Here is a 26,881-nt window from a genome sequence, read left to right on the forward strand (position 1 = left end):
GCATTGCGGAGGGAAGTGACAGAGGCATCAAAATGTTTGTGCAGAGAGTTGTTTAATGTGCACAATATGCCATTTCCGAGAGTGCTTTCCGCCCCGAATGCCGGCTCGGCAGTTGATTCGCCGAGGTAGAGCTCGGAGGGCCAGGCACGTTGAGGATCAGAGGGCACTGGGGTAGGGGGGAGGGGCCAGGTAGAGGGTGATGAGGGAGTGGGGTCGGGGGTCTGGAGGGTTGCGAGAGCTGACCCCCGGACACTTTGCCTGTCTCTCCAGACAATCCCCCCTCTCCCTGGCACCAACCCACCCTCCGGCCGTGATCATCTCCCGGGAGCTGTGTCCCAGCCCCTGGGTGTTCGGATGTTGGCTGCTGCGTGTGTGGTGTTGACCCCCACACAGCCTCCAGGCATCAAGGTTTGATTGGAATGCTGGGCAATGACTCCCACATGCTACATGGCCCCACTTGGCATGTGTCAATCACTTGACACATGGGATTGGGATTCATGGGTTGGCATGGGATTGGGATTCAAGGGTTGGCATGGTGGTGCCTCGAGGGATTGTCCCCCCCAGTTTCCCCTCCACCCTCCCATGATGGCCCACCCCTGCGGAGGGTCCCCACACCCCGCCGAGCACTGGGGTGGCAAGACCAGCCCCCCCGGTCTCTTTCCTGTGCACAAAGATTGCTGCTCCCCTTCTCGGCTCCACACGGAAACCCTTCCGCCAGGTTCACGTTTTGAAAAAGGAGTATCAATGGACGACGGCGTGACCACTTGCTGGGGAGGCCGGTAAATGACAGGAGGCCGTTGGATGACAGGTGGCTCTCGTTAATTGTTTGGATATAGGCCTTGAGTGGTGATAGTTGGTTTCTGCCACGCTACGGCGGGATTTAGAATTCACCGACGGGAGCAGGCCGGTTGCATCGCAAACTGTTTGGCACAGAGCGGGGTTACCGTTTTTGGCCTTTCCCGCTATCTCTCGGCCTCATTACGCTTGAGAACAGGTGTAATGAGGCCAGACGATTAGGCCCAGAATTTCTGTTGGCACTGGGGAGCTGAACTCAGAGATCAGGCCGCCATTTTGAAGAGCACCGTCTCCCTTTCAGGACCCCCACCCATCACCCACTCCCAACTTCCCGTAGGCCCCTACTTACCTGCCCTGTACTCCCCCTCCCTTCAAACCCTCCCTCCGCCCTCATATTATGGGCAAAGCCCCCTTGCCCCCTGGCAGTGCCACCCTGGGGTGGACCAGGCAGAATGGCACCCAGAGGGTCTCGCGGGTCATCAGAGACCCCAGGGTGGTCAGGGTAGCTGCAGGGTCGCTCAGCGAGGAGGATAACGGAGCAGTGAGAGCAGCGATCGCTGGATCAGCGAGGAGGATAACGGAGCGGTGAGAGCAGCGATCGCTAGATCAGTGAGGAGGCTAACGGAGCGGTGAGAGCAGCGATCGCTCGATCAGCGAGGAGGATAACGGAGCAGTGAGACAGCGAGCGGGAGACCAGCAGCGTGGATAAACGCTCCACTGAAACAGATTATTTGCTCAAATTCAACTTGTGTTTAATCCAATTTCTTCATACAAATGTAGTTGTATGTAGACAAACTAAAAATGTTTACTGATATAATTTGCCTTTGTTCATAGATATACAATGTGTAAAATAGAAATTTTAATGTTATGTATTTAATTAAGTTTGCTTTTTAATTAGGTTTACATTTTTGTTTTTAATTAATTAATTGATCTAGCTTGCATTAGAGGTGTTTATATTAAATTCAATGTTTACAGATTTAACCCTACATGCCTCCTTGTGTTGTGATGATCGATGTGAATGTTTCTTCCAGCTCCAATCACACACTCACAGAGAGCGAAAAATGAGAAAGAGAAGGAGAGAGAGTGAGAGTGTGGGAGAAAGACTCAAGGCCTCGAGCCCTGTTGACAGAACTCTGCTCACAGCCTGCTCAGTGTCTGCTCCCTCATGGCCTCTGTTTCAGTGCCCGCTCTGCTCAAAGTCTCACCCACTGTCACCACACTTTGTCCCAGGGTAGAGGGGTCAATTACTAGGGGGCATAGGTTTAAGTTGCGAGGGGCAAGGTTTAGAGGAGATGTACGAGGCAAGTTTTTTTACACAGAGGGTAGTGGATGCCTGGAACTCGCTACCGGAGGAGGTGGTGGAAGCAGGGACGGTAGTGACGTTTAAGGGGCATCTTGACAAATACATGAATAGGATGGGAATAGAGGGCTACGGACCCCGGAAGTGCAGAAGATTTTAGTTTAGACGGGCAGCACGGTCGGCACAGGCTTGGAGGGCCGAAGGGCCTGTTCCTGTGCTGTACTTTTCTTTGTTCTTTGTTCACACCGCTCACAGACTCCGACTTTATGAATGCTCTGCTCATTGCATCAGCCTCCGTCACCACTCGGCTCAGGGCCACGGCCTCTGTGGCTCCACTGCTCCCATCCCCCCACTGAGCCGCTCACGGCCTCAGCCTCCATCACCACTCGGCTCAGGGCCACAGCCTCTGTGGCTCCACTGCTCCCATCCCCCCACTGAGCCGCTCACGGCCTCAGCCTCCGTCACCACTCGGCTCAGGGCCACAGCCTCTGTGGCTCCACTGCTCCCATCCCCCCACTGAGCCGCTCACGGCCTCAGCCTCCGTCACCACTCGGCTCAGGGCCACGGCCTCTGTGGCTCCACTACTCCCATCCCCCCATCCCACCACTGAGCCGCTCACGGCCTCAGCCTCTGTCACCACTCGGCTCAGGGCCACGACCTCTGTGGCTGCACTGCTCCCATCCCCCCATCCCATTACTGAGCCACTCACAGCCTCGGCCTCAGTCACCACTCGGCTCAGGGCCACGACCTCTGTGACTGCACTGCTCCCATCCCCCCATCCCATTACTGAGCCACTCACAGCCTCGGCCTCAGTCACCACTCGGCTCAGGGCCACGGCCTCTGTGACTGCACTGCTCCCATCCCCCCATCCCATTACTGAGCCACTCACAGCCTCGGCCTCAGTCACTACTGTTTGGGGCCTGAGCCGCTGTGACCGCACCACCCACTGCCTCGGTCTCAGAGAACATTCTGTTCACAGCAGTGCCTTCTCCGAGGCCAAAATACTGTGGGTGGAGACTGCCAGTGAGCATGCAAATCAACACAAAAGACTTCAATTGGCATCTAAAAAGTGACAGGGTGGTAACATAGAAAATAGAAGCAGGAGGAGGCCATTCAGCCCTTCGAGCCTGCTCCACCATTTATTATGATCATGGCTGATCATCAAGTTCAATACTCTGATCCCGCCTTCCCCATATCCCTTTATCCCTTTAGTCCCAAGAGCGATATCTAATTCCTCTCGAAATTACACAACTACCTTTTGGCCTCAACTACTTTTTGTGTTAGCGAATTCCACAGATTCACCACTGTCTGGGTGAAGACATTTCTCCTCACCTCAGTCCTAAAAGGTTTACCCCTTATCCTCAAACTAGGACCCCTAGTTCTGGACTCGCCCACCATTGAGAACATTCTTTCTGAATCTACCCTGTCTAATCCTGTTAGAATTTTGTAATTTCTATGGGATCCTCTCTCACTCTTTTAAACACCAATGAATTTAATCCTAACCGATTTAGTCTCTCCTCATATGACAGTCCCGCCATCCCTGGGATCACCTGGTAAATCTTCGCTGCAATCTCTCCACAGCAAGAACATCTTTCCTCAGACCACCATCATACCGGTACCAAAGAAGAACCAGGCAACGTGCCTCAATGACTACCGACCAGTGGCCCTGACTTCAGTCGTAATGAAGTGCTTCCAGAGGTTGATCATGAAGCGCATCACCTCCATACTCCCAGAACGCCTTGATCCACTGCAATTCGCATACCGCTGCAACCGGTCCACATCAGACACCATTTCCCTGGCCCTACACTCATCCCTAGAGCATCTCGAAAACAAGGACTCCTACATTAGACTCCTATTTATTGACTACAGCTCAGCCTTCAACACCATAATCCCAGCCAAGCTCATATCAAAGCTCCAAAACCTAGGACCTGGCTCCCCACTCTGCAACTGGATCCGCGATTTTCTGACCAACAGAACACAATCAGTAAGAATGAACAACAACACCTCCTCCACAATAGTCCTCAACATTGGCACCCCGCAAGGCTGCGTACTTAGCCCCCTACTCTACTCCCTGTACACACACGACTGCGTGGCAAAACTTGGTTCCAACTCCATCTACAAGTTTGCTGACGATACAACCGTAGTGGGCCGGATCTCGAATAACGATGAGTCCGAATACAGGAGGAAGATAGAGAACCTAGTGGAGTGGTGTAGCGACAACAATCTCTCCCTCAATGCCAGCAAAACTAAAGAGCTGGTAATTGACTTCAGGAAACAAAGTACTGTACACACCCCTGTCAGCATCAACGGGGCCAAGGTGGAGATGGTTAGCAGTTTCAAATTCCTAGGGGTTCACAATCTGTCCTGGTCCACCCACATCGACGCTACCACCAAGAAAGCACAACAGCGCCTATACTTCCTCAGGAAACTAAGGAAATTCGGCATGTCCACATTGACTCTTACCAACTTTTACAGATGCACCATAGAAAGCATCCTTTCAGGCTGCATCACAGCCTGGTATGGCAACTGCTCGGCCCAGGACCGCAAGAAACTTCAGAGAGTCGTGAATACCGCCCAGTCCATCACACAAACCTGCCTCCCATCCATTGACTCCATCTACACCTCCCGCTGCCTGGGGAATGCGGGCAGTATAATCAAAGATCCCTCCCACTTGGCTTACTCACTCTTCCAACTTCTTCCATCGGGCAGGAGATACAGAAGTCTGAGAACACGCACGAACAGACTCAAAAACAGCTTCTTCCCCACTGTCACCAGACTCCTAAATGACCCTCTTATGGACTGATTTCATTAACACTACACCCTGTATGCTTCATCCGATGCCAGTGCTTATGTAGTTACATTGTATATGTTGTGTTGCCCTATTATGTATTTTCTTTTATTCCCTTTTCTTCTCATGTACTTAATGATCTGTTGAGCTGCTCGCAGAAAAATACTTTTCACTGTACCTCGGTACACGTGACAATAAACAAATCCAATCCAATAAGGATACCAAAACTGCGCACAATATTCCAGGTGTGGCCTCAGCAATGCCCTATACAATTGCAGTAAAACATCTCGATTCCAATAATTAAATCCTCTCGCTATGAAGGCCAACATACTATTTGCCTTCTTTACTGCCTTCTGTATCTGTGCGCTTACTTTCAGCGACTGATGCACGAGGACACCAAGTTCTCGCTGAGTATCTTAAGCAAGGAGTCAGGAGGGCTAGAAGGGGTCATGAAAAGGCATTGGCAAATAGGGTTAAGGAAAATCCCAAGGCTTTTTACACTTACATAAAAAGTAAGAGGGTAGCCAGGGAAAGGGTTGGCCCACTGAAGGATAGGCAAGGGAATCTATGTGTGGAGCCAGAGGAAATGGGCGAGGTACTAAATGAATACTTTGCATCAGTATTCACCAAAGAGAAGGAATTGGTAGATGTTGAGTCTGGAGAAGGGGGTGTAGATAGCCTGGGTCACATTGTGATCCAAAAAGACGAGGTGTTGGGTGTCTTAAAAAATATTAAGGTAGATAAGTCCCCAGGGCCGGATGGGATCTACCCCAGAATACTGAAGGAGGCTGGAGAGGAAATTGCTGAGGCCTTGACAGAAATCTTTGGATCCTCGCTGTCTTCAGGGGATGTCCCGGAGGACTGGAGAATAGCCAATGTTGTTCCTCTGTTTAAGAAGGGTGGCAGGGATAATCCCGGGAACTACAGGCCGGTGAGCCTTACTTCAGTGGTAGGGAAATTACTGGAGAGAATTCTTCGAGACAGGATCTACTCCCATTTGGAAGCAAATGGACGTATTAGTGAGAGGCAGCACGGTTTTGTGAAGGGGAGGTCGTGTCTCACTAACTTGATAGAGTTTTTCGAGGAGGTCACTAAGATGATTGATGCAGGTAGGGCAGTAGATGTTGTCTATATGGACTTCAGTAAGGCCTTTGACAAGGTCCCTCATGGTAGACTAGTACAAAAGGTGAAGTCACACGGGATCAGGGGTGAACTGGCAAGGTGGATACAGAACTGGCTAGGCCATAGAAGGCAGAGGGTAGCAATGGAGGGATGCTTTTCTAATTGGAGGGCTGTGACCAGTGGTGTTCCACAGGGATCAGTGCTGGGACCTTTGCTCTTTGTAGTATATATAAATGATTTGGAGGAAAATGTAACTGGTCTGATTAGTAAGTTTGCAGACGACACAAAGGTTGGTGGAATTGCGGATAGCGATGAGGACTGTCTGAGGATACAGCAGGATTTAGATTGTCTGGAGACTTGGGCGGAGAGATGGCAGATGGAGTTTAACCTGGACAAATGTGAGGTAATGCATTTTGGAAGGGCTAATGCAGGTAGGGAATATACAGTGAATGGTAGAACCCTCAAGAGTATTGAAAGTCAAAGAGATCTAGGAGTACAGGTCCACAGATCACTGAAAGGGGCTACACAGGTGGAGAAGGTAGTCAAGAAGGCATACGGCATGCTTGCCTTCATTGGCCGGGGCATTGAGTATAAGAATTGGCAAGTCATGTTGCAGCTGTATAGAACCTTAGTTAGGCCACACTTGGAGTATAGTGTTCAATTCTGGTCGCCACACTACCAGAAGGATGTGGAGGCTTTAGAGAGGGTGCAGAAGAGATTTACCAGAATGTTGCCTGGTATGGAGGGCATAAGCTATGAGGAGCGATTGAATAAACTCGGTTTGTTCTCACTGGAACGAAGGAGGTTGAGGGGCGACCTGATAGAGGTATACAAAATTATGAGGGGCATAGACAGAGTGGATAGTCAGAGGCTTTTCCCCAGGGTAGAGGGGTCAATTACTAGGGGGCATAGGTTTAAGGTGAGAGGGGCAAAGTTTAGAGTAGATGTACGAGGCAAGTTTTTTACGCAGAGGGTAGTGGGTGCCTGGAACTCACTACCGGAGGAGGTAGTGGAGGCAGGGACGATAGGGACATTTAAGGGGCATCTTGACAAATATATGAATAGGATGGGAATAGAAGGATACGGACCCAGGAAGTGTAGAAGATTGTAGTTTAGTCGGGCAGTATGGTCGGCACGGGCTTGGAGGGCCGAAGGGCCTGTTCCTGTGCTGTACATTTCTTTGTTCTTTGTATCCACCTCACACAATTTACACCCATTCAAATAATAATCTGCTTCACTATTTTTGCTCCCAAAGCTGTAAAAGGAGCATGGAGCTGAATATGGAACTGAAAGGGGATTTCGACATGAAGGGAGGGCGACTGGTACCGAATGAGTATCTGCCTTTACCACAGAACTTGGTGTCCAAGGCATTGCTGACTCACGGCACCGAGGACCCTGGTTCGATCCCGGCCCCGGGTCACTGTCCGTGTGGAGTTTGCACATTCTCGCAGTGACTGTGTGGGTCCCACCCCCACAACCCAAAAAAAGATGTGCAGGGTTGTTGGATTGGCCATGCTAAATTGGCCCTTAATTGTAAAAAATAATTGGCTACTCTAAATTTATTTTAAAAAAGAACTTGGTTTCCAAGCCAGAGTGAAAAAGGAGGCAGTCGAGACACTGATGGGTTAAACGTTGACAGTGAGGTATTTGATAGGCTGAATTTACTGAAAATCGGTAAGTTACCAGAACCGGGTGAGACAGATTTAAGGATACGGAGTTTATATTAACTACAAAGGAGAAGAACACAGCAGGAGAACAGCAGAGGTTACAGAGATAGGGAGGGTCACAGGTGCTGAAGGTGGTTGCAGAATTCAGGAGTGTTGTAGGGGTAGACAATGTTACAGAGATAGAGAGGGTCTTCGGGGCTAAAATAATTTTTACACAGAGAGGGAAACTTATATGGACAGAAGGATGACGGGGCAGAGGGAGGGCTGTGGGGGATGTAGGGTAATGCATGACGGTTAGGTTAAATCACCACAAGTTAGCTCTCCCCCTCAAAGGGGAAAGCAGCCTATGGTCATCTGCAACTATTGCGACTTACTTTACTGTAGGGGAGGGAACTATTATAGAGATAGGGAAGGTTGTTGGGACTGTATGAAGTATGAAAGTTCAGGTGGGGTGTAAAATCAATAGAAGGTTTCAAAGATAGGAAGCGGTGTAGGGATGGGAGGAAGCTACAGAGATAGAGAGAGTTGTAGGGGCTGGAGGATGTGACAGAGACAGGGAGAATTGTACAGTTGAGAGAAGGTAACAGGCATGGGGTGGTATTAAGAGTCTCAACACAGTAACTGGGATGGAGAGAGTTTTATGGCTATTGGGATTATCAGACAAGGGAGCAATTGAGGGGATACAGCAATAGTGAGTATTTTTAGAGGCTGGGGAAGATTACAGCACTGTGTGCATTGTGGGGGCATCGAGGATTTAACAGAAAAAAAGAGGTTGGAGGGGGTTAAAGTGGTTTTAGGGATAAGGTAGGGTTGCAGGGGCTTTAGGGTTGCAGCATCTGGAGGAGATTGCTGTAATTTGATGTGCTATCTAAGAGTTGAGCTAACGGGTATTATGGAGGGTGGAGGGGATGTAGAAACTGAAGAATATTACAACGATAAACAGGGTTATACCTCTTAATGAGGTTGGAGAAATAGGGATAGTTTTGGGATTGGAGGAGGTCACAGAGATAGGAAGGGTTGTAGGAGCTGGAGGATATAGGATGTAGCCTCTGAATGACAAACTCAGATCAGAAGGGGCGAAGGTTTAGTGGATCGTAAAGAGAACTGGAGGGTTCTAGTGGGAGGAAAATGTGAGATTGATGGGGATCGTTGCAGAGATTGGAATTGGTAACAGAGATAGGGCGAGTTAGATGGTCTGGATGTACCGAGAGAGATAGGGCGTGGGGTTCTGCGGTTCCCCAGCCGCGTGGTTCTCGGCGGCGCGCCATTCGCCGGCGGCGGGATTCTTTTTGTTTAAATATTTTATTGGAGGCATTTTCAAATATATACTTAACAAAGAAGAAAAACACAAAACAACCATGGCAACAGCGAACAGCCACAACATCCTTACACCCCCCCCCCCCCCCAGAAATCTCCCCCCCCACCTCAACTTGGTGCCACCCCGGGGCCTCCCCGCCCCCCCTCACCCCGTTTTTTTAAAAGAAACATTTTATTGAGGTATTTCTTTGGCATTGTAACAGCAACAAAATAACAATGTACATAACAAGGAAAATATTAACCTAGTGCAAATACCACCTCCCTCTCCCACAGGTCCTACAATTACTTACCCCCCTAATCTACGCGAGCCTAACCCCCTCCTCCCCCCCTTCTGCTGATGATTAATTCTCCGCGAAGTCGACGGACGGTTGCCACCTCCGGGTGAACCCTAACAGAGACTCTCTTGGCAAACTTAATTTTCTCCAGGCAGAGGAAGCCAGCCATGTCCAAAAGCCAGGTCTCCGATTTCGGGGGCTTTGAGTCCCTCCATGCCAGTAATATCCGCCTCCGGGCTACCAGGAAAGCAAAGGCCAGAACATCCGCCTCTTTCTCCTCCTGGATTCCCGGATCCTGCGACAACCCGAAAATCGCCACCTCTGGACTCATTGCCACCCTCGTATTTAATACCTTGGACATGACGTCGGCAAACCCCTGCCAAAATCCCCTCAGCCTTGGACATGCCCAGAACATGTGGACATGGTTCACTGGCCCCCCCGCGCACTTCGCACACCTGTCCTCCACCCCAAAGAATCTGCTCATCCGAGCCACTGTCATGTGGGCCGGTGAACGGCCTTGAATTGGATCCGGCTGAGCCGGGCACATGTTGCGGTCGCATTGACCCTACTCAACGCGTCTGCCCAAAGGCCCTCCTCTAACTCTCCCCCCAGCTCCTCCTCCCACTTTTGCTTCGGCTCCTCAGTCTGCGTCTCCTCCAATCCCATAAGCTCTTTATATATGTCCGAGGCGCTTCCCTCTCCTATCCATCCTCTAGAAACCACCCTATCCTGAATCCCCCTTAGCGGCAGGAGTGGGAAGGTTGGTACCTGCTTCTGCAAAAAGTCCCGCACCTGCAGATATCGAAATTCATTTCCCCCCGCCAATGCAAACTTCTCCTCCAGCGCCCTCATACTCGGAAAACTCCCCTCTATAAACATGTCGCCCATCCTCTCGATGCCCGCTCTCCGCCAAATTCGGAACCCCCCCCGTCCATCCTCCCCAGGGCAAAGCAGTGATTATTGCAGATTGGGGACCACACCGATGCCCCCTCTGCTTCCACATGTCTCCTCCACTCCCCCCAGACTCTCAGGCCGCCACCACCACTCGGACTGGTGGAGTACCGCGCTGGCGGGAATGGTAGAGGCGCTGTTACCAACGCCCCCAGACTTGTGCCCTTCCAAGAAGCCGTCTCCATGCGCACCTACGCCGGCTTCCCCCCCACCAGTCACCTCCTCACCATGGCTATGTTAGCCGCCCAGTAATAACTGCTGAAATTCGGCAGCGCCAGCTCACGATCCCCCTGACTCCACTCAAGCATTGCCCTCTTCACCCGCGAGGACTTGCCCCCCCCACACACAGCCCACAATAACTTTATTGACCCGCTGAAAAAAGGACTGCGGGATGAAGATGGGGAGACATTGAAAAATGAATAGGAATCTTGGGAGGACCGTCATTTTTACCGTTTAATCTCTGCCCGCCAGAGACAACGGGAGCGCATCCCATTTCCGGATCCCTCCTTCATCTGATCCTCCAGTCGGGCCAAATTCTATTTAGTCGCAAATCCATCGCCACTCGGATACCTAGGTACCTGAAACTGTCCCCTACCACTCTGAATGGCAGATCCCGCAGTCGTCTCTCCTGATCTCTCGCCTGGACCACAAACATCTTGCTCTTCCCCATATTGAGCTTACACCCCGAAACCATCCTGGATGACCTGCATCAACTGCTCGGATGGTCGCAGCGCCACCACCCCAGGCGTCCGGTCCTCGGCCATGCTGTCTCCTGCTGCAGCTTCAACACAGCTCTTGGCTAACTTTTTATTTCTGCCTTTTCGTGCACTTCTGGTTCTTTGCTCCATACACGAATACGTGGAAACAGTGCCCAATTGATTCAGCCTTTGAATTTACCGTTTAAAACCAGAAAAAAGTCCAGGGGAAAGGTCCGAAAGTCCGACCAGAGCGGGAGCCACCAAATGTGCAACTTACTCCTTCATAGCCGCCACCGGAGGTCTCCCTCCATAGCCGCCACCGGAAGTCCAGAGTTGGTGAATTGGCCACTCTACATTGCTCCTTAATTGGAAAGAATGAATTGGGTACTCTAAATTTAAAAAAAAACACTCCTGTCTCTGCCTGGAATGGACCCACATTGGTCTTTGCTAATCTTTTCCTTTTCACATTCCTATAGGAGCTTTTCCAGTCATTTTTTATGTTTATCGCTCTCATATTCTATTTTCTCTTCATCAGTTTCTTGATCCTCCTTTGCTGAATTCTCAAACAAGTTCTCAATCCTCAGGCTTACGACTATTTTGGCCACTTTATGAGTCTCCTCCATTGATCTAATGGAATCTTTAACATTTCTTGTTAGCCATGGTTGCATCACTTTTCCTGTTGGATTTTTGCTCCTTAAAGGAATCTATGTTTGTTGTATTTGTGTGAAATAAGAGTCGCCAAAGTCCCAGAGGACCAGAGTCTGCTTTGCCCTCTTGAGAGAGAGAGAGAGCTGACTGGTGGTGATTGAATCTGACGGTCACCACACCTCAGGCAAGGGGCAATGTTGAAAAGGTGGGACCTTCATGGATAACCTCAGCCGGTACGGGAGTTGAACCCCCTGATGTTGGAGTCGCTTTGCATCACAAACCAGCCATCCAGCCAACTGAGTTAATTCTCCCTGGTGTGAACTTGTTGGTGTTTCCGCAGGTTGGATAACGTGGTGATGGCCTTCTCACACGGAGAGCAGGTGAACGGCCTCTCCCCAGTGTGAATTCGCTGATGTCTCCACAGGTGAGAGAAACCGTGGATATGTGGGGACTGCAGGTGGGATAACTGAGTGACTCCCTTCGCACACTGAGAGCAGGTGAACGGCCTCTCCCCAGTGTGAACTCGCTGGTGTATCTGCAGGTTGGATGAGGAAATGAATCCCTTCCCACACTGAGAGCAGGTGAACGGCCACTTGCCGCTATGAACTCGCTCGTGTATCTGCAGGCTGATCAACTGAATGAATCCCTCCCCACACTGAGAGCAGGTGAATGGTCTCTCTCCAGTGTGAACTCGCTGGTGTGTCCGCAGACTGGATAACTGACTGAATCCTTTCTCACACTGAGAGCAGGTGAACGGCCTCTCCCCGGTGTGAACTCGCTGGTGTGTCTGCAGGTCAGAATACTGAGTGAATCCCTTCTCACACTGAGAGCAGGTGAAGGGCCTCTCCCCAGTGTGACTGCGTCGATGAATCTCCAGCGCAGATGGGACTCTGAATCCCTTCCCACAGTCCCCACATTTCCATCGTTTCTCCATATTTTGGGTCTCCTCGTGTCTCTCCAGGGCGGACAATCAGTTGACGCCTTGTTCACACACAGAACACGTGTACGGTCTCTCCCCGCTGTGAATGGTGTGATGTTTTTTTCAGGCTGTGTAACTGGTTAAAGCTCTTTCCACAGTCAGTGCTCTGGAACATTCTCAGTCGGGTGTGTGTGTCTTGGTGCTTTTCCAGTCATACTGATGTTCAAAATCTTCTCAAACCGACAGACGAGGCAAACATTTCTCCTTCTAGATTCAAAGTCCGATGACGTTCAGGCCCTGATGAATCGAGTGACCCAGTCTGATCGAAGTCCGATGACGTTCAGGCCCTGATGAATCGAGTGACCCAGTCTGATCGAGACGTTTAGTTTGAGATATCTGTCTGTAATTCCTCCTTTTCTAATATCTTGTAAAAACAATTTACAAAAGACATCAGTGTCAGTACAGCAGAAATTAAGAACAGACGGGGACTTCGGTTGCGACATGTCGGGAGCAGCCGCGTATGAGGCAGCTCTCATCCGGGGACTTTGTTTTCCATCTTTCTCAGGCCTCTCCCCAGTGTGAACTCACTGGTGTGTCTGCAGGCTGGATAACTCAGAGAATTTATTTCCACACTGAGAGCTGGTGAACAGCCTCTCCCCAGTGTGAACTTGCTGATGTCTCCGCAGGTGAGATAACTGAGTGAATCACTTCCCACACTGAACAGTTGAATGGCTTATGCTCAGTGTGAACTCGCTGGTGTCTGTCGATGGGATAACTGAGTGAATCCCTTCCCACCCTGAGCAGTTGAACGGCCTCTCCCCAGTGTGAACTCGCTGGTGTGTCTGTAGGCGGGATAACACAGTAAATCCCTCCCGACACTGAGCACAGGTGAACGGCCTCTCCCCGGTGTGAATGCGTCGATGAATCTCAAGTTGAGATGGTGCATTGAATCCCTTCCCACAGTCCCCACATATCCACGGTTTCTCCATGTTTTGTGTCTCCTTGTGTCTCTCCAGGTCAGAAAATTAGTTGGAAGTCTCATCACATGTGTCACACCCCACTGTGAATGGCACAATGTTGATTCATGGGGGGGGGGGGTTCAGGGCTTTTCCAGTCACAATGATGTTTAAAATCCTTTTGAGGCTGTCAGATTAGGCAAACAGTTCTTCTTCCCTTGTAGATTCAAAGGCTGATGATAGTCAGATCCCAGGGAATCTGGTGACTCTGTCAGATCGAGACGTTACGTTTGAGATTTGTCTGTAATTCCTCCTCTTCTCATATCCTGTAAAAGGAGTTTACAAAAGACATCACTGTCAGCACAGGATAGAAATTCAGAACAGACAATTCTAGTTTCTAGAGAACATTCTTTCCTCTCTCATTCCCCAATACCGAGTCTCTAACGCCTCTTTCTCCCTGTCTTCAGGGAGCGGACTTGGAGGGGCAGAGTCTCGGAGCAGTCAGTATAAAGACCTTTCCTCGGGGATTCACGGCCTAGTTTCCAGGGAGTGGACTGAGAGGTCCGGATTTTCGGAGCTCAATGAAAAAACCTTTCCTTAGGGATTCACGGCCTACTCGCCAGGGTGTGATTTTGGAGCCGGAATTTGAATACCTTACGTTGGGAATGCGCTGCCCAGTCTCCAGGTAACGGATCGGAGCTGGAGGACTGAGAGCCGCCTGGTCCTCCAGCCAATCAGAGTGAATGAGAGGCGGGGCTGGATGACTGAGAGCCGACTGGTCCTCCAGCCAATCAGAGATAATGAGGGGCGGGCCTGGAGGACTGAGACTGCCGCTTGGCCCTCCAGCCAGTCAGAGTTAATGAGGTGCGGGGCTGGAGGACTGTGTCAGCCATTTGAGTGAATGAGGGGCGGGACTGGAGGACTGAGACAGACGCATGGTCCTCCAGCACGCAGTGAATGAGGGGCGGGTCTGGAGGACTCAGAGAGCCGCTCGGTCCTCCAGTCAATCAGAGAGAATGAGGGGCGGGGCTAGAGGACGGAGACAGCCGCTCGGTCCTTCAGCCAGTCAGAGTGAATGAGGGGCGGGGTCTAACCTTATTGTTTTCCCCTCCCCATCCTCCACTCACTGAACAAATATTTTGGGCATTAACTTGAGCCTGGACCTGGGAAAGAATTTCCCGAACCAGAATCAGGGAGCTGACAACTATTCATCAGGGTTTTGCGGCTCCACAGAGTATTTCCCAATCCTCCCACCCACCTCCTTAGTTTTGCTCGGGCTTTCCAAAACGAACAGGCCCATTATTCCGAATGCGCATGCTCCAAACACCGACAATTCCGCTTGCGTCCCAGAGTCGACCGGTAATGCGCATGTCCAATGCAGAGAGGCAGCTGCGCATGTGCAGAGACCCACCCCCCCGCCCTGACTTCCCGCTGAAATGTTGACGAAAGGAAAGAGTGGGCCACCGGAAGGACTTTGGCCCTCCAGCCAATCAGAGCGCGGGCTTTGTGTGAATGAATATTGAGCTTTACCCAGACTGATACTTCCTCTTGTCTCCAACATCTGTGAGTAAAACAGTTTCTTTCCTCCCCCTTTCCATTTATTTTCTCATTCTGATCTTTAATTGGTGACTTGCAGCAACTGAAGGGAAAGGAAGTGAATCCAGGGAGGGTGCAGACTCTGCAAAGGTTGGCCCAGGTCTCTCTCTCTCAAAGACAGTGACATCCTTTGCTCCCTCAGCTCGACACATTTATTTGTCTGGCTAAAAGGATGGTACCTTTTATGATTCGCCAGACCCGAGAACACCAAGCTCACCTGTCTTCCACCCCCGAGAACAAAACCACGCAACCTAGTCAGATGCCCCCTGTCAAGCTCCACTTAACACAGGAGGAGGTTGTGTTGACCCTGTACAGTCTCACTCCACACCCCCTCCACAGAAACCAGATCCAATTCCCCCTTCCACTTTCTCCTCACCTCATTCAGTGGAGCTTGCTCTGCAGACTGTAGATATCTGAAATCCTACCCTCACCCACGTCAGCAAGAGATAGAATCCAAATCATCAGAGACGGCAGGGGTGCTAAAGGAAACGCCGAGATCTCCTTACGTAGGAAATCATGCATCTAAGAAAATTAGAGCTCGCGAGTTGTAATTTTTCCACCAGTTCATCAAAACCAATAAACCTGCCGTTCACAAACAAGTCACCAAACTTCTCCAGAGCTTCCCTCCTCCAGGACCTAAATCTAAATCCATAGGCACAAAGTGGTGAGTCCCATAGAGAGGGGCCAACAACAATATTGAGCTGAGCCAATAGCGTTGCCTGAACTGTCTCAAACCCTCAGTGCAGCCACCACCACAGGGCTCAAGGTAAATTTCATAGGAGAAAACGGAAGCAAGGCATTAACCAAGGCCCGTAAACTGGACCCTGACAAGTGCCTGTCTCCATCTGCCCCCATATAGAATTCAGATCTCTGAATAACCCCAGCACCCTTTCAATATTGGCTGCCCAATAATAGAACAAAGAAAAGTACAGCACAGGAACAGGCCCTTCAGCCCTCCAAGCCTGTGCCGACCATGCTGCCCGACTAAACTACAATCTTCTACACTTCCTGGGTCCGTATCCCTCTATTCCCATCCTATTCATGTATTTGTCAAGATGCCCCTTAAATGTCACTATCGTCCCTGCTTCCACCACCTCCTCCGGTAGTGAGTTCCAGGCACCCACTACCCTCTGTGTAAAAAAACTTGCCTCGTACATCTACTCTAAACCTTGCCCCTCGCACCTTAAACCTATGCCCCCGAGTAATTGACCCCTCTACCCTGGGGAAAAGCCTCTGACTATCCACTCTGTCTATGCCCCTCACAATTTTGTAGATCTCTATCAGATCGCCCTTCAACCTCCGTCGTTCCAGTGAGAACAAACCGAGTTTAATCAACCGCTCCTCATAGCTAATGCCCTCCATACCAGGCAACATTCTGGTACATCTCTTCTGCACCCTCTCGAAAGCCTCCACATCCGTCTGGTAGTGTGGCAACCAGAATTGAACACTATACTCCAAGTGTGGCCTAACTAAGGTTCTATACAGCTGCAACATGACTTGCCAATTCTTGTACTCAATGCCCCGGCCAATGAAGGCAAGCACACTGTATGCCTTCTTGACTACCTTCTCCACCTGTGTTGCCCCTTTCAGTGACCTGTGTGTGGACCTGTACACCTAGATCTCTCTGACTTTCAATACTCTTGAGGGGTCTACCATTCACTGTATATTCCCTACCTGCATTAGACCTTCCAAAATGCATTACCTCACATTTGTCCGGATTAAACTCCATCTGCCATCTCTCCGCCCAAGTCTCCAAAACAATCTAAATCCTGCTGTATCCTCTGACAGTCCTCATCATTATCCGCAATTCCACCAACCTTTGTGTCGTCTGCAAACGTACTAATCAGACTAGTTACATTTTCCTCCAAATCATTTATATATACTACAAACAGCAAAGGTCCCAGCACTGATCCCTGCGGAACACCACTAGTCACAGCCCTCCAATTAGAAAAGCATCCTTCCATTGCTCCTCTCTGCCTTCTATGACCTAGCCAGTTCTGCATCCACCTTGCCAGCTCACTCCTGATCCCGTGTGACTTCACCTTTTGTACTAGTCTACCATGAGGGACCTTGTCAAAGGCCTTACTAAAGTCCATATAGACAACATCCACTACCCTACCTGTATCAATCATCTTTGTGACCTCCTCGAAAAACTCTTATCAAGTTAGTGAGACACGACCTCCCCTTCACAAAACCATGCTGCCTCTCACTAATACGTCCATTTGCTTCCAAATGGGAGTAGATCCTGTCTCGAAGAATTCTCTCCAGTAATTTCCCTATCACTGACGTAACGCTCACCGGCCTGTAGTTCCCTGGATTATCCTTGCTACCCTTCTTAAACAGATGAAATATGGCTAAGCCTGTCTCTCTCTCTCTGCAGGAATGTCCTGCAAATCCTCGGGGTCCTTCCCACCCAAATGAAAGAAGTAATCAGCGTATTGATTTTAACATTGGATGATTTGGGAAGAAAGATAAAAGATAGGGAGACATTGGAAAAGAAACAGCAACCTCGGAAGGATGTTCATGTTAACCATCTGAACCCTGTCGGCCAAAGACAGTGGGAGGTTGCCACCTCTGCAAATCTGCCCTGACCTCATTCACCAGCCGAGCAAACTGACATTTCTGAAGAGAGGCCCACTCGTGGGCTACCTGGATTCCCAGATAACCAAGCTGGATCTGGCAAGGTTAAAAGGCAACATCCCCAGGTCAGCCCCCCTCTCTGGGGGATCACCAGATAATATGAGCTCTTGTCCGGATTTACTCTGTACCCAGAAAAGGAGTCAAAACTCCACAGAAGCTTCATTATCTCATCCATCATGGAGACTGGGTCCGTGATATAAAGAAGCAGATCACCTGCATACAGGGACACCCTGTGCTCTCTCCCTCGCCTCTCTAACCCTGTCCATCACCCGGAAAACCTCAACATAGTAGCCAATGGCTTTATTCATAGTAATATCGAATTCCTACAGTACAGAAGGAGGCAATTCGGCCCATCAAGTCTGCACGCCCCTCTGAAAGAGCATCCTACCTAAGCCCACACCTCTACCCTATTCCTGTAACCCAACCATCCCCTTTTGGACACTAGGGGGATGTTTATCACGGCCGGTCCACCTCACCTGAACATCTTTGGACTGTGGGAGGAAACCGGAGCTCCCGGAGGAAACCCACTCAGATACGAGGAGAAAGTGCAAACTCCACACAGACAGTCACCCAAGGCTGGAATTGAACCCGGGTCCATGGTGCTGTGAGGCAGCAGTGCTAACCACTGTGCCACCATGCCACCCCAAGGCAAACAGAAGCAGAGACAGTGGGCAACACTGCCTTGTGCCCCTATCCAACTGAAAATAACCTGAGCTCAGCATATTTGTATAAACACTAGTGGTGGGAGGCCTTTATAACAAACGGATCCAAGGTCTGAATTTCTGCCCCCCAATCTGCTCCATTAAGTTAGATGGGTTCTTGATTAATAAGGGGATCAGGGGTTATGGGGAGAACGCAGGAGAATGGGGATGAGAAAATATCAGCCATGATTGAATGGCGGAGCAGACTCGATGGGCCGAGTGGCCTAATTCTGCTCTATGTCATATGGTCTTATGAAAGTCACCACCACTTTGGCCACCCCGAAGGAATCACAGACCTGGGCATAGATCGGTCAGACTAGGATCCAAAACACAATTAAAGTCTCCCATCAAGATTAGCTGATGTGTGTCCAAGTCAGGAATAGAGGTCAGTAATTTATTAATATAAACTGTGATCGTCCCAATTCGGAGTGGACACATGTACTGGGACTATCAAGGTGCCCACGAAAGACCCACTGACAATCACGTGTCTCCCATTCGGATCTGTCAGAATTCGAAAAGCTGAAAAAGAAACGCTTTTACTTATCAACACTGCGGTCCCCTGGGACCTACATCTGTCCCACCCAAGCCTTCCGTAACCGTGTCTGGTCCTGACCCGCAAATGGCTCTCCAGCAAAAACACCACATCCGCATTCAAACTCTTCACATAAGCGAATATCCCTGATCTCTTCACTAGACCGTTCAACCCACTCACATCCTCACATTCCAAATGGCCAGTCGGATTGAGGGTTTACCCCCACCCACCCCGTACCCCAGTCAGCCATATCCACCAAAAGAGATCATTCTAAAATGACTGAAAAAGTATCGGCATCGAGCCCACCTGAGTCGGCCACCAGGCCCCCAACAAAACAGAGCAAAGAGCAAGCTGTAGTCACTGTCGATAAACCCTCCCCATCCCCCAGCTCCCCATCCCCCAGCCTCTCATTAAAACCACAACCAAAAGCCCGAAGAACCCCCCCAGACCCTTAGCTCAACAATCTTTAACCCCAAACAAAACCAGCGCACACAGCCCATTATCTAAAACCTATACTATGTTAATGAGCTGCAGTTACCCCCACCACTTCGTTCCCATTAACTACCTTCTTCAGCTCGCAGGGCAACTCCCCTCCCCCTGGGGCATATAAAACTGAGTAACCATAACAACCCCCCCCCTCCCACCTGCACCCAACTTTAAATAAAGGGAGCCCCCACCCCCACACAAAAACAGTCAAATACAAACTGGTAGAAGAAACCCCAACAAGACCCCAAAACCACAATCCCTCTCCAAAAACAACAAGACCCCATATATAATACAAAATATACCGAGCCTGAGCTTCCTCACAAAAGCATCGGCATCATCCAGCGCCTCAAAAGTAGTGGTCTTTTGAATTAAACCACCCCAATCCGAACACCACGTATGAAAAGTGCAGCCTTGGCCTTGATAAATGCCGCCCTCTTTTTTGGCAGCTCCGCCCCCACATCCTGATGGGGCCTGATGGCATGGCTATCCCATTTGTAGTTACGGTGATCATTCGCCCACCGCAGGACTCGTTCCTTATCCCAGTAACTGTGGAACCTGACGGTAATTGCCCGAGGTGGCTCTCCTGGGCAAGGCGTCTGACAGAGCGAGTGATGGGCCCCATCCAGCTCAGGAAGGAACAACTGTTCACCCTCCCCACCATCTTCCCGAACATCCTGGACGTGTATTCAGTCGGGTGCGGGCCCTCCAATCCCTCCAGCAGCCCCATAACGCGAAGAGTTTGTCTCCTGAAGCGATTCTCTAAGTCGTCTACTTTGGCACACAGAGATTTGTTATTATCAGCTAACAGACCATCTCAGCCTCTAAAGAGACGATCCGCTTGCTCTTCATCGAAAGAGTCACCCCCATGCCCTGCACCCTTTACCGTTTATCAATTGAATAGGAGCTGGGGGCTCCTCGATTGATATAGGGAAATCCTCGGTGATAGTCGGCTGTTGCTAAGATGCCCATGAGCATCTCAACTGACAACACTATAACTTTCGCTTCGGCAGCAGCCGCCGCCATTTTGTTTCCAATGAGCCTGGAAAAGAATCTGAATCGGATGACGATTCTTTGCCCGCTGGCTTCTTCAAACTTGGTTTCTTGGACATTTCCACAGTAATTGAGCTTTATCCCATTGGCAAATTTGAAATATCCCCAAACCCCCTCAAATACCGGGTGAAAAAGATGGAAAACAAAGTCCCCGGATGAGAGCTGCCTCATATGCGGCCGCTCCCGACATGTCGCAACCGGAAGTCCCCGTGTGTTCTGAGTTTCTGTCCTGTACTGACACTGATGTGTTTTGTAAATTGTTTTTACAGGATATTAGAAAAGGAGGAATTACAGACAGATATCTCAAACTAAGCGTCTCGATCAGACTGAGTCACTCGATTCATCAGGGCATGAACATCATCGGACTTTGAATCTAGAAGGAGAAATGTTTGCCTCGTCTGTTGGCTTGAGAAGATTTTAAAACATGAGTGTGACTGGAAAAGCACCGAGACACACACACACCCGAGTGAGAGTGTTCCAGAGCACTGACTGTGGAAAGAGCTCTAATCAGTTACACAGCCTGAAAAAACAGCAGGAAGAGACCGTACATGTGTTCTGTGTGAGAACAAGGCGTCAACTGATTGTCCGCCCTGGAGAGACACAAATAGACCCAAAATATGGAGAAACGATGGAAATGTGGGGACTGTGGGAAGGGATTCAGAGTCCCATCTATGCTGGAGATTCATCGACGCATTCACACTGGGGAGAGGCCATTCACCTGCTCTCAGTGTGGGAAAGGATTCATTTCCTCATCCAACCTGCAGAGACACCAGCGAGTTTACACAGGGGAGAGGCCGTTTGCCTGCTCCCAGTGTGGGAAGGGATTCACTCAGTTATCCCATCTGCAGATACACCAGCGAGTTCACACTGGGGAGAGGCCGTTCACCTGCTCTCAAGTGTGAGAAGAGATTCACTCAGTTGATCAGCCTGCAGATACACCAGCGAACTCACACTGGGGAGAGGTTGTTCACCTGCTCCCAGTGTGGGAAAGGATTCACTCGGTTCGATAACTTGCAGTCACATCAGCGAGTTCACACTGGGGAGAGGCCGTTCACCTGCTCCCAGTGTGGGAAGGGATTCACTCGCTTATCCCACCTGTAGACACACCAGCAAGTTCACACTGGGGAGAAGCCATTCACCTGCTCCCAGTGTGGGAAGGCATTCACTCATATGTCCAGCCTGCAGTCACACCAGCGAGTTCACATTGGGGAGAGGACATTCACCTGCTCCCAGTGTGGGAAGGGATTCACTCGGTTATCCCACCTGCAGACACACCAGCGAGTTCACACTGGGGAGAGGCCATTCACCTGTTCTCAGTGTGGGAAGACATTCACTTTGTTATCCAACCTGCGGGCACACCGTCAAGTTCACACTGGGGAGAAGCCATTCGCCTGCTCTCATTGTAGGAAGGGATTCACTCGGTTATCCAACCTACAGAGACACCAGCGACTTCACACTGGGGAGAGGCCGTTCACCTGCTCTCAGTGTGGGAAGGGATTCCGTGATTCATCGCACCTGCTGAGACACAAACAAGTTCACAAGTGATTACAGGGGTTGGATTCTGCTGTTAGTGTTGCTACTCTCAATTACATCCAGGACTGCATTTTGTTCATTCTGACAGTTGGTCAATGGGAATGGTTGGAGAGTTTCCTCTACTGGACTGGCCGGTCTCATGACTTTGACTCCAGTGGGCTGTTGCTCTTCGAGCCTTGTTGCGAATACCTGGTTTCAAATTTCACAAGGATCACAGATTGAAAGTTGGTTTGGAAGTTGGAAGATGTTTCCTTCCCATTTCTGTTTGGATCCCCCTAAAGCATGCCACCTTGCCATGGAGATGGGCCATGGAGGGTACATGGTTCTTTTGTTTAATTTATCTCTTGTGTTTCTCAAAAAGTTTTATCATACTACTACAGGTAGATCCAAAATAAATACATTTTTCTCGGTTCCATTGAGTCTACAGCACAGGGCCCGGCCAGTCGGCTCAATTGGTCTCTGTCTGTATTTATGCTCCACATGAGCCTCCACCCAGCCCTCTTCATCTCCCCCATCAGCATATCCTTCTATTCCTTTCCCCCTTGTCAAGATACAGGAGTATTCATGTTGTCCACCTCAACCACTCACTGTGGTAGTGAGTTCCACATTCTCACCACTCGCTGGGTAAAGAGGTTTCACTTGAAATCCCTATTGGATTATTGAACCCCTGAAAATGGATTGAAAATGCACGCAGCATTTGACAGAGATTGGATGAATTGTCAGCGCAGATGGGGCAGCACAGTGGTGCAGTGGTTAGCAGTGCTGCCTCACGACGCTGAGGTCCCAGGTTCGATCCTGGCTCTGGGTCACTGACATGTGTGTGCACATTCTCCCCGTGTTTGCGTGGGTTTCACCCCCACAACCCAAAGATGTGCAGACTAGGTGGATTGGCCACCCTAAATTGCCCCTTAATTGGACAAAATGAATTGGGTACTCTAAATTATAAAAAAAGAATTGTCAGCACGGATAGAGATAAATGTGTGTCCTGATAGACATTACAGAGACTTGTTTGAAAGGTGACCAAGGCTGGAATCTAAATGCTGAAGGGTATTTGACATATTGGAATGCATGAAGCTCGGAAAAGATGATGGGATTGCTCCTGTTCATTAAGGATTACATTAGTTCATTACTGAGAGATCAACTTAGCCTGAAAGTTCAGGGTGTGGAATCAGCTTTGCTCGAGATAAGAAATAATACGTTACAAGGTCTCATGTAAGTAGTTAATGGGCCTCCTAACAGTAGTTACATTGTAGCTAGAGTGTACAGGAAGTATTAAATAAGGCTTGTAATTAATGTACCACAATAATCATGGGTGACTTTAATCGAATATCGATTGGGAGAGTCAGATAGGCAGAGATAGCCTGGAACATCGGTTAATAAAGATTTTGGGGGAGAATTTCTTGGAGCGCGTCTTTCTGGAGCCAACCAGGGAGCAGTCAATCCGAGACCTCCGTGTGCAGTGAGACAGGCTTAATCAATAAATATGTGGTGATGGAGCATCTATGTAACAGTGATCATAATACTGCACATTCTCCCCGGGTGCTCTGGTTTCCTCCCACAAGTCCTGAAAGACGTGCTGTTAGGTAATTTGTACATTCTGAATTCTCCCTCTGTGTACCTGAACAGGCAGTGGAATATGGTGACTGGGGCTTTTCACAGTAACTTCATTGCAGTGTTAATGCAAGCCAACTTGTGACAATAAAGATTATTATGTAAGTCAATGTTTATTCATTTTAATAGTTTTGTTTTAGTTATGTTCAGTTATTGCAGAATCAAAGTGTATGAATCAATTCACTCAATACGGTATCTCACTCTGAGTCTCTGTATTCAGGTGCACTCGTCCTTGACAAGTGACTTGTGCCGTATTGTCTTCGGCTAAAGTAGGTTTAATTTTATGGTTTTACCACAAGACTAATGATGAATGAGAATCTCTGTTATTGCAGGATTTGACTAAACAGCTGGCTTGTAATGCAGAACAAGACCAGCAGCGCGGGTTCAATTCCTGTACCGGCCTCCCCGAACAGGCGCCGGAATGTGGCGACTAGGGGCTTTTCACAGTAACTTCATTGAAGCCTACTTGTGACAATAAGCGATTATTATTACTACGTGTCGATGCTAGAGAAATGCTGTCTTAAATTGTATTTGCTTTTTAACTTATTGCAAAAGAGTCACTTTCCTTCAAATTGTACAACAGATTTTCTGCATTATTGTGGTTTTATCAGTTTCTGTGATGGTGTTGTAGTTATGTCTTTTCTGTGACTTTTATTTCTTGTGAACATGTAATTTATGAACAGAAAATGATATTTTGTAACGTGTATCTTGCTACTTGAACTGTAGCACACCGATCACCGTTACAAATTTATTCTGTGTTCAGTAGGAATTGCTGTATTAGTTTAAGTTTGTGTATCTTGTGCACTTTCAGTTATTTGTATTTAAGTAACTTGCTTCAGTCATTGACAATCACTGAGTTACACATGACACCTGAAGATGTATCATCTCAGCACGGCGGCACAATGGCTAGCACAACCTCTTCACAGCACCAGGGACCCGGGTTCAATTCTGGCCTTGCGTCAATGTCTGTGTGGAGTTTGCACGTTGTCCCTGTATCTGTGTGGGTTTCTTCTGGGTGCTCCAGTGTCCTCCAACAGTCCAAAGATGTGCAGGTTAGGTGGGGTTATGGGGATAGGGTGGGGGAGTGGGCCTAGATAAGGTGCTCTTTCAGAGGGCCGATGCAGACTTGATGGGCTGAATGGCCTCTTTCTGCACTCTAGAGATTCAGTGGTGCGATGGTATCAGTTAGGACGATGAGCCTGACGAATATTAATCATGAGAAAGTGACACCACAATGAGAAAGTGACATCACACATCAGCAAGGTGACCGATATCCTTCAGAGACCAATCAGACATTGATCGTACCCCATTTAACCAATCAGGGACTGATCATGGGCTACTTGGGCCAATCAGAACCACAGGATACTACCAGCCATGCGTAGAGGTAGGTACTAGAAAGGGTTAATGAGCTACAATTTTCTGGAGCTCGGTGCACAACACAACATGAAGTAAGAGGATAGACTTCAGTCAACAGAACAAGAGACAGCTCCACAGTCACCTGGAAGCTGAGAGCTGGTGATCCAGAGTGAACGGACTGATCCACTGCCTTTGTTAATTATTGTGATTTTGTACTTATTACAATTCACTTAATAAATTCTGTGACAACATTCTTGTATCCGGAATGGTCTGCAACTAGTCAGGAGCTGCAGGTAACTTTCACAACACAGTCTGATGTGTAATTGATTTGAGTGTTACAATTCAGATTGGAGCCAAACCCGGATCTTACAATAGGATCGAATTTCACATTCCTGCACCAAGTGATGGCTTTTGTAAACTCCTTTTACAAGATATTAGAAGGGGAGGAGTTACAGACAGAAATTTCACACCAAACATCACATCAAGATGTGACAGAGTCACTCGATTCATGGGAGCTGAATATCATCGACCTTTGAATTTAGAATGAGAAATGTTTGTCTGTTCTTCTGCTGAAAGAGATTTTTAAACATCACTCAGTGTACAGACACTGAGCCAGGCTCATCCGAGTGAGGCATCGCTAAAAAAATCCATTTTATATTTTGCAGCTCACCCAAAGATGGAAATTTCAGCACACATTTCTCCATCTTGTATTTTTTAATGTTTTGTTCACCCGTTAAATATCCTCGACTTCTGGACGTTTCATTACAGAACTCAGCTCGAAGACATCAAAACTTGTATCCGGCCTTGTCTGTGTGCCCCATTCGTCAATTCAACTTTGCAGCAGTTCAGTCCCAGCTTTGGAAACATCTTCATCTTTCTGTGAGGCCCCGGCCCCATTGACTGTGACAGGGTTCATACTGTCTCCATGAGATTGTTGATGTAAAGCCACGTCAGACCCACACTGCCCGTTTTTCAATCCAATTTATTTAAAGGTCCTAGAAGCCTGACTCCAGCCTTAAATGTTGTTCTGATCCTGTCAGTAACATTATTTTGGAACTCACTAGTACCACCACATAGGCAGTCATCAACATGCATCATAAAGATGCCCGAGAGTTTCCTGCCTTTGTACCAATAAAGCACGGCAGCTTCTGCCTTCAGGTAGGGACAACCTGACTTGGACAAAACTGATCTAACTGAGAAGTGCCATACACTTGAAACATTGTTCAAAACATAGACAAACTTATTGAACTTCCAAAGTCTTCGATCTCCATCTGGCACCGTAGGTGGTTGCAGAAACACTGCCCTCTGGAGGTGATCCCCCAGCGCAAATGCAGCTTTTATGTTTCTTGACTGAAGGTTCCGAGAAAATGACACGAAAAGGGCCAAAGAAATTTCAAAATTACCTTTCCCGCTGTGGGTGAGTCCACTCTGACCTCTTTCTCTCCGAAGACTTCTTCAAATTCCCGCGTCACTGACCTCACCTTGGGCCTTATAAGTTCCATCTGGTTGGACCTTTTCTGTGCAGATCCATCGATGTGATGATGCTGGCTGACCCCTATCTGGGACCTCTGAACACACGCCAAACTCTGTCCAACTGCCTAACTCTTTCTGTTTCACCTCCCGTACGCCTTTATCCCCTCATATTTTGGCAGCTACAAAACCCTCTCGGTCACGGGGACTTCAGTATCGCCCCCAAACATATCCTTGGTATAAAACCGACAATTCCCTGCCTGAAATGTTCCAGTTATTGAAATTGCATTGAATTGATGTCAAAGAAACAGACCAGAAACAGCTCCCTGAGGTTCTGAGGAGTCCCCAATGGTCAGTCAAACTGAACTAAACACGGGTGGTATAAAACAAACAATACTCACCCCGGTATCTGCTGTCCACGGGGACTTTCCTTTAATCAGAGCCGTCAGTGGATCGTGTTCCTGACACCA

The 26,881-nt window shown here is 49.0% G+C and overlaps 2 long non-coding RNA genes across 2 annotated transcripts; one reads left to right on the forward strand and one right to left on the reverse strand.

The window, feature by feature from the left end:
- Window positions 1-10,655: 10,655 nt before the first annotated feature.
- On the reverse strand, window positions 10,656-14,779 carry LOC140419934 (uncharacterized). Its single transcript, XR_011946099.1, has 2 exons — window positions 14,695-14,779; window positions 10,656-13,762 (listed from the first exon to the last, which is right to left on the reverse strand). It is a non-coding gene; the product is annotated as an uncharacterized lncRNA (long non-coding RNA).
- On the forward strand, window positions 14,242-25,192 carry LOC140419933 (uncharacterized). Its single transcript, XR_011946098.1, has 3 exons — window positions 14,242-14,999; window positions 17,413-18,444; window positions 20,711-25,192. It is a non-coding gene; the product is annotated as an uncharacterized lncRNA (long non-coding RNA).
- Window positions 25,193-26,881: the final 1,689 nt, after the last annotated feature.

This window comes from Scyliorhinus torazame, chromosome 5, assembly GCF_047496885.1.
Source record: "Scyliorhinus torazame isolate Kashiwa2021f chromosome 5, sScyTor2.1, whole genome shotgun sequence".
NCBI lineage: Eukaryota > Metazoa > Chordata > Chondrichthyes > Carcharhiniformes > Scyliorhinidae > Scyliorhinus > Scyliorhinus torazame.